At 42.3% G+C, this 12,260-nt stretch overlaps 1 long non-coding RNA gene across 1 annotated transcript in view; it reads left to right on the forward strand.

Annotated features, from left to right (window-relative positions):
- LOC117499187 overlaps positions 1–12,260 on the forward strand; it is a 68,627-nt gene that overhangs the window by 53,149 nt on the left and 3,218 nt on the right. The window lies entirely within an intron of this gene.

Here is a 12,260-nt window from a genome sequence, read left to right on the forward strand (position 1 = left end):
AGTTAAAAATGTGACCATTGATCGGACAAAACGGGACATTTACAGACGCCACCAAGGACTCTGGGGAATTGTGATTAACAATTATGTGACATTTTGTAGACCCAACGATTAATCAAGAACATAATCAGCATGGATCAATGAAAATGATTAGTTGCTACGCCTCTAAATCCCCTCGTTCTTTGTCACACATACCTTTCCAATGATTGTGTGTTTAAGGGAAAGGACTGGATGATTAATACGCATGAAAGAGTTCTTTAATTGGCCTGCATTGAAGTCTCCGATGGCTCTTTTGTTGAGTATGACAATGTCGAAGGTTGTTCTGATGTTGAAGTTATTCGTGTGTCTGAATGCGATGTGCCTGGTTCTGAAGGAGTATCTCCTGATTGCTAAACTTCCTCACATCCAGACGATGCACGGCGCTCTCTGATTTGCGTTGAAAAACAATTCCTCCATTTCCAAAATCATGGAAAGCTGATTGGAGTCTTTTCGGAGGGCGTGTCGGCACAGAGCTTTTCCCTGATTGAAATGATTTATTGTTGTTTGGAAAGGCGTGCTGATCAGAAAGAAAAGGCCATGCCGCGATGCGTTAATCAAACCATATGTGTGATGAAAAAGGAGACGGATAGGTGTGTTTAAATACATTTAAAAAGGACGAATGCTGTCCTTATTTGAGTGTCTTCATTAAGCACTTTGAAGAGAAATCTCCATCATTGCTGAAACATCTGTTCCACTTGTTAATCGCCGCTTTTAAGAGGGATATTTCAGTGTGAAACGCAGATTTATATCCCATTAGAGTCCATATAACAAACAAACCATGTCCCATCAACCAACCATCCACCAATTCCCTCGGCTATATTCAGAATGACATTATAATGCAGCAGCAGCCATACACTCTGCATCTTCTCCTGCTCCAATATCTTTACACAGCATGCCAACTGGGCTTCAGAAACTCACGGCTAATGCAAATGTGCTTTTTATATGGAATAAGTCAACACTGTGTGCGTTTTTAAATAGCTGGTAGGAGCATTTGGTAACTTCAGGTTACAATGTATCCCTCAAAATGTTATCCTGTTTTGCCTTTATACCCCTGCTTTAACTGTAAATATCCTCGTTATGATTCCTAAAAACATTCACATACCCTCCTGGTATATTACGTTACATGTCATTTGTTAGACGCTTTTATCCAAAGCGACTAACACACATTCAGTACTGTGGACAATCCCCACAGGAGCAATTTGGGGTGAAGTGTCTTGCTGACTGCAGTGGGACTCGAACTTGCCCTGATTCGAAGTCCATCACACTACCCACTGAGCCACAGCCTCCCTAGTATATAAGCCCTATTCCTCACAGGACCCTCTCCACTTATAATGCACTGCCTGGCAACCGGCACATTATTATGATATTCTATTAGAGGCGTCAGGATAAATAATTGTGGTGTTTAATCTGAAGCATGGCTGTAGTGATTTGCTGGGGTTCATTTCATGTCTCCACTGCGGAGCCCTTTTACACAATGTCAGAAGTTAGAGGAAGGGGAAAAACCAAGAAAGCTGAGACTCCAAATAAAAACAATTTACACTCAACCGGGGACTCAATTCCTCCCGAGCTAATTAAAAATGTGACCTCGCACAACAGGAGGCGTAAACAATTGTTATTCCCTCCGCGCTTCCTCTCTGTACACACACACACACCATTAGCTTTACGAGTGTGAAGGGAGTCCGGCTGAGGAAACATGAATAGCAGCACATGCACTCATTTATCAACCAAACCAACCAAATGAGAGAAGACATGTGGAGCGAGATGCCCGTAGAAATGAAGCCTTTAAAGGACACTTTGCAAGGATCCTTGTGTAGCTAAGACTGGTGGAAAATCACGTGTTTTATAAACTGTACTTGCAGGTCGTCTCGTGTTTGGTCTAAAATACAATCTCACCTGGAGCTTTCATTCATATCACATGATCTTCATATGGTGTTTGTTCAGCTTCATGGACTTTTCCTCATAGTGGCTTGATATATAAACAGCTGTTGTCTCCTCAAGGTCCATTAAGAAGAATGATTTGTAAGTCTTTTGAAATCAGCCTACTTCTCTGATTTGTTCAAACAGGTCTTGTGTTGTTGTTCTTCAGCATATGTGTCCTTATTAAATATAGTTTGATACACGTGTTATCCTGGATGTTACACTTTATCATAACTAATGTAATATCTTAGAATTATTTTATGTATAAGGCAAACAGAAATGTTATCGCACCTAAAGACCTGACGTTATTTCCCTCTGTGTTTATCCCACTTTGAAGTCAATTAATCACCGCAGCAGCCGTGTGAAAATGGGTCACTTGATACAACATAGTGTTTGGAAATATTGTACATAATTCACTCTGGGACTGATTAACGTTTTTAAAAAAACAGGCTGACATTTGATGAAGACCTCCATCAAACAAGTCGATTGAACTAGATTCTGTTTTGATGTCTGTATTAATCGCTGCAGCCGACACATCAATACTCATCAGGGTTTTTAACTTTAAGGTGTGTGTGTGTGTGTGTGTGTGTGTGTGTGTGTGTGTGTGTGTGTGTGTGTGTGTGTGTGTGTGTGTGTGTGTGTGTGTGTGTGTGTGTGTGTGTGTGTGTGTGTGTGTGTGTGTGTGTGTGTGTGTGTGTGTGTGTGTGTGTGTGTGTGTGTGTGTGTGTGTGTGTGTGTGTGTGTGTGTGTGTGTGTGTGTGTGTGTGTGTGTGTGTGTGTGTGTGTGTGTGTGTGTGTGACATTAGGAGGGGATAAACGTCTTTTGATGGATACACACTGGCTGTCAGCTGGGAGACAACCTGTGACCTATCCGATAAACGAAGGTCTTTGTCCCCACTCGGCCACCCCGCCACCTCATTGCTTTTTTATAGACAAGAACCAAGGTCAAGAACATGCAAGTGACGCGTCTGAAATGTAGGATTTGAACACTGCATCTGTCCATCATCTGCAGAATGAAACACATTCAAGGTTCTCTTTCATCCATTTCTCATCTATTTCAATTCTAGTTTTCTACTTTATTTTGATTACCTCCTTTTACTACATTTCTCTTTGTAGCAACTACATTATGGATATGGGAAAGTTGTGGCTACAGTAAACAAGCAAACAAAGAATGACTAAAGCAAACAGGAAGTCTCGGACAGGACATGAACTTCACACTGGGAAAAATGCTGCTCCAAAATCAAGCAAAAGAATAATAAATGTAATGAATTAAAACGTCTGCCAATAGAACAAGTGAAAACGTGCTGAATAGGATATTCAGATAAATGAGATCTTATAGGTGAGAAAACCCAGTTTGAACTATATTATTATATATATATATATAACATATTATTTATTGAAACAAGATGATCCATCTTTTACAAATACCACAGCAGTTTAACTTTTGACTTAACAAGATACTGTTACGACTGATTAAACGGGTATGAACTCAAATGCACAACTCACACGGGATTTCACAAAAAAAGGTTTATTCAAACCAAAGCTCAACTATAGTGGTACAAAAAACAAAATCACTCTTAAAGAGGAAAAACACTAGGAGCATGAACAACACAAATACTTAAAGGGGACCTATCATGCAAAATGCACTTTTGTACATCTTTTCTACATGAATATGTGTCCCCGGTGTTCCAGGGAACTCACCAAGTGTCAGAAAACACAACCCTCTCTATTTTCCTCCATACCCAAATCTCTAAAAAAGGGGCTGCAACGGATCTGATAAAAACTGATCCAGATTTGAACACTGTCCTGACGTCAGGACGGTGGCGCTACGGCTATTGGGCCAACTCCACCAATCAGGAGGAGACAGCCACGGCCATTGCCGTTCGAAAGCGCTGGAGACGCTGTAGTACATATGCCAGGCCTGTAGATGGTGCTGTTCTCACTGAATCAGCCCTTGCAAAAACAGAGCTAGAAATTGTCAAATTGAGCAAAATGAGGCATGGCTAAAATGCATGATCTGTTTGGTATTTTGAAAAAAAAAAAGTATAAATATGCCTTATATAGGTATGGTCCTACACTATATTATTCAAATATAGCATGATAGGTCCACTTTAAATAAGACGTGGCTCGAAGCTCTGCTTGGGGGCAATCCTGGATTGATAATGCTGGTTGTTTGTCACAAGGAACGAAACGAACTGGCACAGGACAAAGGGAGACGAGGACAATAAATACACCAAGTCATGGGGAACAGGTGGAAACAATCAGGGGCGGGGTCGACAATCACAGGAGTGGGAGACACACAAGGAAGGGAGGTCAGAGTGTCTGAAACGAGAGGGAAGGTTACTATTCAAAAATAAAGGGGAAAATCACTAGACAAAAACACTTAACTAAACGTAACATCATTTGCGAGAGATGACAGATACTTAAGATGTCTAAACACAAGCCCCTATATCTCACTGCATTGTTACTTCAACGTCAAGTTATGTCTTATATCAAGAGCAAAGACATATTCTGACTCGTAATAAGACAAATATACCTGGCAAGATTTCTCCTTTTTGAAATCTGACCCGTTATATATCCATCCTCCACCTCCACGCCATCACTCTCCACCACCGTCACTTTGCTACAGCGCGCGCTGGGCATAAATCTTGAGGTACAGGGCGACACAAAATGTTACAATAACCAATGGAAATGTTGGAGAAAACCATCAAAAACAGCCCCAAATCTGTAATAAACCCGTGTGATGATTTACGACTCTGTCCCCCTCGGATCATCGTTAAAGACAGCGTGATAAGTTTGACCTTGAGGACTTACTATACTCCAGTGAAGTTATCATTCAGTCCCTATCCTCAGGTATCCCTTACCTCACCTGTCCATGTGGATTATTTAGAAAACCATATGATGCAATGTCTCGATAGAAGCCAATAAAAGGTATTTCTTATTAATGAAACTTTGAGAAGAGAGAGTTTTTGAAATGTCCGTGAAGTGTGTGGATATTTCAAAAGACTCACCTTTCCCTTCAGCGCCATAATGAGACACCCTGTGAGTAGAAAGGGAGCGAGACGTGAGGTTTCACTTCTTCTTCTCCTCCTTCTTCTTATTCATCCACAGAATGAGATGAGGTTAACAGCAATGAGTGCCATGCTGTGATTCCTTTCATCCGCGGGTAGAGGAGTGTGTTGAGCTTTTTGAGATTGCAACCAAATTAGAGAAGACATGTGGAGCGAGATGCCCGTAGAAATGAAGAATTGAAAGAACACTTTTCAAGGATCCTTGTGTAGCTAAGAGATGGAAAATCACGTGTTTTATAAACTGTACTTGCAGTTTGTCTCGTGGTTGGTCTAAAATACAATCTCACATAATCTTCATATCGAGTTTGTTCAGCTTCATGGACTTTTTCTCATAGTGGCTTGATATATAAACAGCTGTTGTCACCTCAAGGTTCATTTAGTTTTTAAGGCGAAGAATGATTTGTAAGTCTTTTGAAATCAGCCTACTTCTCTGATTTGTTCAAACAGGTCTTGTGTTGTTGTTATTCAGCATATGTGTCCTTATTAAATATAGTTTGATACACGTGTCATTCTGGATGTTACACTTTAATGTGCTTTCTCTATAATTGTTAATCCACGGACAAGTCAGCGTTGTTGTGCAGAACTCAAAAGTGTCAGAGTGTGTTTCACGCTTCACGGTTATTTGTTTTAAGTTTCCAAATGCATGACATTAAGTGGAAATGTACCCATCCAGGCTTGCCACTAAAACTGCACAATAATTGCTTCAATCATTTGCATTTCATCCCTCTTTGATTCTTATCTGAGAGGGGGAAATGAAGGCCTCTCCTCACATGACTCATCCAGATCACTTTGGCTTAATCTGATTGCAGAGGAAGGGACATTTGAAGGATTTCATCGACAAATAGGATGGTTGCTAATGGTTTGTTATTATTTGTGAGACAGGTATGGCACCAGAGATGCTTTAATGCACATTGATTATGAATGACAAAGGATCATTGTGGATCAACGCCTTTTCCTCACATTTGATGACGTGCGTGGCCTCCGATTGTTTGGATGATATTGTGCAATGAGTTAGCTCAAAATAAAATAACAAACTTTTCACACATGTAACAAAGAAAATTGGCCTTTACAATAGTCAAAACAAATCAAACAAAGGAGGCAGAACTCAAATAAAACCATGAAGTCTTTCTTTCTTTCTAAGTATAGGCTTCTGTAACTTCAACGGTAACTTAATGGTATCTTAACGGATAAACATTTCGACAGGTTTCCCATCTCTGTCTCTTTAGATGAGGTGCCATGGGAATTGTAGTCCTTTTATACGTACTTGACTACAATTAGGTGGCCCTTTTTATAAACAAAAAAACACTGGCTCTAACATTTGTCATATGTCCTAAAAAAAACCTTACCCTCCAAATGAAATGTAACGTTTGCGAAATGTAAGTTATAAAGACTATATTTCCAGACATTTTTTTAATAATACTTCAGCAGCTTATTACTTGGAAGTTGACCTTCTATAAGGAGAGCCATTGCTCAGATTAAAAGCACTGCAACTCTGGATGAAGTTATTAAACATTAATTATGGATCCACATGAATTTTGGGTGATTCAGCGGCCCTGGACAAGAGTGTTTTTTTGATGCTGTAAAATGTTCAAGGGCCACTCGGAAGTCTTTCATGGGCTGCAAGTGGCCGCCGAACGGGACTTTGAGCACCGCTGATCTATAGAAGCATGTGTCAGCGAGACTGTAATTAACTACAAAACTTTCCCTCCGTGCATGCACGCTCGCATAGTGATCAGTAAAACCTTATTGAAGGTGTGACGGACGAACCCACAGAGGATGGACGTAAATCAGATGGAAGTTTCTGAACTCATCCAGGAACACACGAGGGGAAATAGGGGTCAACACACTCCTACAAAGATCTGTGTGTGAAGAAGTGGGCAAGAGTGTGTGAAGGACGGCAAGTGAATGAGGCGGCAAATCTCTGAGCAAATCCTTCGCAGTCTATTTATAAATTATTCTCTGTTCTGCTTTCACTGCAGCCTAGAAATCCGGCCCTATACGTTTTTTTTTATGTGCAACAACAACAGCAGCTAACCATCATGTCCGACATCCATTAACAGGAATGGTTTTGAGTCCCCTGTAGCGCTGGATGAGAGGTGCTGCCCGCTTGAGAAACACTGCAACAAGCAGACGGAGATATCCGTTACCTGAACGATGCTCCGGGGCGTCGGGTAGTGGCTAAAGAAATATGAGCGTTCAGGTTTCTGCCCCATTGGCCAGGAGGAACATTTCCCCGCAGTCTCACGGTTAGTTTTCGTCCTCTTCAACCCCCACAGCTGTTTGTCACAACGTGTGAAATATCGCCCTGCAGTCACATGCCGCTGCACTGAAATGCATCAAAGGGCGAGTTTGTCAGAGCAGGAAATATGAGCTGCTTTTATGCCGAGTTCTGCAACACCTTAAACCCAGCTCTGCATGCCCCCGCCGAACAATGGTCGCCTCTCAAATCAGGTCGTAGCATTTGCATAGAAATTGGTTCTAGATAAGGAGATGGGCTTTGAAAAAACTCTCCTCCTTCTTCACACTCTTTCTGTGTCACACACACACACGGAAATAAACAGATTCATCTAGAGAGACTCTGTCCCTTTTGAGGCCCAATCACTGGAGTGAAGTCAGAGGGGAGGACATGATGAGAAATAGATCGGAGGACCAAAAGACTGAGAGTGGATTTAACATGCAGGAATTCTCTGAACGCCATTCTCTTTTAAGATATCTGTAATTGACATGCCTTTGGTCTCTGCTAAATCCATTCCCAGTTGTTTCATATTGATGATTATATAAGAATGTCCTTTAGAGTTTAGCAGCCTTTCACAGCAAGCATCCTAGTCTCCTTTATTGGAGAGTAAATGGAGGCTGTGGAGAGAGAGAGGGGTTTAGCAACAAATCCTCCAAAAGTCACTTTGTAATTGCCTCCTCAAAGGACATGAGTTTGGGCACCTATCAACAGGATCTGCCACCGCTATGGTCACAGGAAAAGCTTTCTGGAAACACACTGATGGGCTTTTCTACGTTCGACTGGAAACGGGGGAGAACAGCTAACTTGTCGACACACAAACGGTGGTTATTTGACTAGTTCAAAGGAAATGGTGTCTGCCTTCTTTGCAAAGGTAATGGTAGATATAAAAATGGTCTGATCTTTGTCTGCCTCTCTGGTCTTCTGATGTGTTTTCACTCCGCTATACGATTCATTTTCCACTGCAAATTGGACGAGACAACAGCCAACACTTCTGGTCAACTAACATTACCAAAGCCCAAGGATAGTTTTCTGGAAACACACTGATGGCTAGCTTGTAGGCACAAAAACTGTGGTTATTTGACTAGTTCGAAATAAATGGTGTCAGAGGTTACCCTGCCTTCTTTGCAAAGGAAATGGTAGATATAAAAATGGTCTGATCTTGTTCTGCCTCTCTGGTCTTCTGATGTGTTTTCACTATTCCTTTTCCACTGCAAACTAGAGAGGGCAACACTTCTGGTCAACACACATTCCCAAAACCCTCACCAATATGTTGCTCTCTTTGCCAAACACTCTCACAGAGGAAACAGGAGAGCGCTGCGTCTGTACCTGGGCAGAGGAAAGTGTTATTGAGGGAGCCAGGGTTGCAGGAGAGCTGCTAAATGTCAAAAGGTTGATAGCTAAACTGTGCAGCGAGCAGCAGGGGGTCCGGGGAAAACGAAGCGGGGGAAATAGCAGTCAGCTGCAGAGAAACTGGGCTGTAGTGACAGCTTCCAAAGAGGGAGTCATGAGCTAATGCCAGGCCTCCAGATGAATGTGTCAGACCATAAAGAGCACCTTTCAGTCACATGCCATATCAGAGTGTGAGGCCTCCGCTCGGACATGTCAGAGCTGAAGGCTGCGAGTTAACAGATGGAACGTTTTCTCCCTGCTCTGTGAATGTCATATTTGTGATTTGGACCCGTCAGTACTACTATTTTCAAAGAAGAACTCATCACCTTTTGACGCTGTGATGTACGAGCAGAGAGCAGACATAGTGTCAGAGAAATGTGTCGCAGAAAGGAAAGTGTACGGAGCATTATCTGCCAAGGACGCTTTGTTTTTGCACTTAGCTAGTGATGTATGGCATTTCACAGCTACCTTAGAAAAGTGTTACTTCAACCGTCAGGCAAGGTTGGAGCTACATCTGATCCTGATTTAGCTCCAATGATGATGGGATGAACAGCTTCATCTCAGCTACGTGAGGCTTTCATTTATGGAGTCCTAAACCTGCTTTGTATGACGCATAACATATCTTTGATGGCAATAAAACATGACGCAGTAACATGTCATTAAAGGTGGCACACGCTTTGATTTGTATTCACAAATACACCATGCTTTATGGAGAGTTTGAAGTGTTTTCCCGACAACAGCAGCTCTGAGAAAACCACGTTAAATTGTTAGCTTTAAACCGCCCCTGTGGTTTTAAAATAACCATTATTATGTAGGCTTAAAGAAACTCAACGGAAGTGAAGCTGAGAAAAGGCCTCGTACTTTCCGAGTGGTTTTATTTGTTCTTCTCCTTAGGGTCCACGCAAATGCACTTACCTGCAATGTGTGAAGGCAGTCTTTACCTTGAGTGCTTATATTAGAGTTTAAACATTCGATGGAAAGAGGCCGACACCCAGCGTGTCGTTTCCAGAAGCTCTTCTGACTGCACACAGTGGGAGAGGTTTCTAAATAAAAGAACAGAAAGAGGCAGGAGAGCTTCTGTTAGCCGCTGAAGGGAAATTATAGGATTTTAAACAAAGATAACAAATCAGTTTGATAGGTGGTATGGAGCAGTGTCTCTCCTGTGTTCCCCTCTATACGACTACGGGGCTCTAAATCAGAACCAAAAGGCAGAATTTGAACACAAACGTTTGGGAGCCGTTCCAGGAAACTACAATTACAGATCTGTGGTTTTGAAAAGTGTACAGGTTGTCTTTTGTACACATATCAACGCAGAAATGTTCCTTATTATATCATTCAATATTCCCTGCAGTGTAAAGTTAAAACAGTGTGTCCTTGCAGGGACTAAACACTCGTTCTTATTATTTATCCTTTTGAAATCGAGTCTTTTCTAGCAGGTAATGAGATGGGACATGTTGCCTGCTGTTACGCCGAATGTAAAGGTCATTTAACAGCCGAGTGAAGTGAAGAGAAGAATCTCACACACCTTCCTGGCTTTGTATTAAATATAATGTAGACGAATCCACCATGGATGTAGCACACAATGTGAAGCAAGGGAAGACATCCATTCTGGGGGAAACGGATGTCTTCCAGCCCTCAAATTCATCCCGTTCTCCTTCTGCAAACGAGCCAGGATGTTAACACTATTAACATCAGAGGTGTCCCTGTATTCAATGTTTGTCTCTGTGACCCAGAACTAGCTCCTGACAAAAAAGGCTCCCTCATTTCAATGCTAATGTGCTCTTTTCAAAGCTGCTATTTATTATGAATCAGTTTACCTGAGAGGCGGCGGTTAATCCTGTAGATCCCCGAACATCTGCCGGGCGCCAAGAGGTCACGGAGATAGTGTTTAAATAGACTCTGCCTCCCTTATTATTCAGAGGGGGCGACGACACACCTGTGCACAGCTGACAGTCTCTCTTTCTCCTGCATATCTGCTAAGTGGTAGCAAGGTAAAGATCACAGGATCAACTCAGACTCTGTTTGCACCTCTTCAGATTGTTTGCTCGTGTCTTAGAAGTGTCTTCATGAGCGGCATGACAAAACAAAATGTATTTGCAATATAGACTGTGTAATGGGAGGAAAAACAATCTCAAAGGGCCTGGAGCTGTTTGTTTTAATAGAGCTATTGGAAATGTATGTAGCTGTGTACATGCCTGCAACAGAGAATAGTGAAATATGTCTTATAATCAACCAAATGTTCACATGACAGCTAAAGTAAAAGCAGTCGCTGTCTTCGTGCTCCAGCCTCAGGGTCATTTAGACGAGATGTTGTGATTTTCCAGCAATTCAAAAAACACATTTGCAGCATCTGTATGATGGATGTGCGAACAGATGCTTTGTGGCTGCACTTAACTTGTTTTACTGTACCCAACACACCGTTTGATCTTCATTCTGAATCCTTATATTTGAGTGAGTAAGCTTTATGATCCTGCTGGTTCTCAGACGGTGACGTAGAAATGATCTAATGGCAAACAGGAGTATGTCAAGTAAATCCATCACTAAGGATTCATGTTGATTGTCAATACACGATGAAAGGGGTTTTAAAATAGACCCTATACTCTTATGGCGCGTTTCCACTACACGGCCTCGCTCGGCCCCGCTCGGTATGGCTAGGCCTCGTTAGGACTGGCTCACTTCATGGCGCATTTCCATTACAGTTTAGGAACTGGGGTAGTATCTATAGTAACGCAGTGTAGGCGGAGCCGTGACGTCATCTTCAATGAGAACCCCAGAAACACAACACAGCCGTTAGCTGTTAGCACTCAGAGCTCACAGCTCCTCATATATGTTCAGAAACTAGACAAAAGTTAAACAAGTACAAACCACAGACTGCCTGTGTCATGGTGAATACAGTCGCTGCTTTATTTATGTCTGTATAGGCCGTTGTTGTGAGTGTGGACGGTCGGAGCATATACTGCGTTAGCTTAGCCAATCTCCATTCAGAAAACACGCATTTTAAAAGGTGTTTCGCCTGCCGTCTGTCTGCAGACTTGACAAAGCATTAATTCATGGTTTTTACTAACCGGTATCAGTATGTTGTTACTTCGGCATCATTTTGAAACGTGTATTACAATTAAATCACGGTCAAATATGTCCATCTTGTTGTAGTTGTAGCCCCCTTGCCAGCGATCCTCTCTCTAGTTTAGCATACTCAGCCCGACTCAGCCTCGTTGTCTCTGGCCCTAGAACCCACGATTTTATGAGGCCAGGAAAACTGTGAATTAGGACCCGCCGGCCGGTACTAGGCCAAGTGGAAACGCAACCAAAGACGGGCCGCTGACGTCACAGCCCTCTTAAACCGTGCTCCGCGCTGTAGTGGAAACGCGCCATTAGAGGTCCCATGTCATTTCTACTGATCATATTTACATTGTTGAGGTCTACTAGAATAGATTTGCATTGTTCAATGTTCCAAACTCACATTGGTTTCTCAGACAGCATCTCTGTATAGTATGTGTATTCACTCTCTGTCCTAAACGGCTTGTTGGAGCTCCTGCCCCCCCCCCTCCCTGTGAGCCCAGTGTGCTCTGATTGGTCGGGACGTTGCGAGGCTCGTTGCGAGGCTCGTTGCG

Source organism: Trematomus bernacchii, unplaced genomic scaffold, assembly GCF_902827165.1.
Source record: "Trematomus bernacchii unplaced genomic scaffold, fTreBer1.1, whole genome shotgun sequence".
NCBI classification, from domain to species: Eukaryota; Metazoa; Chordata; class Actinopteri; order Perciformes; family Nototheniidae; genus Trematomus; species Trematomus bernacchii.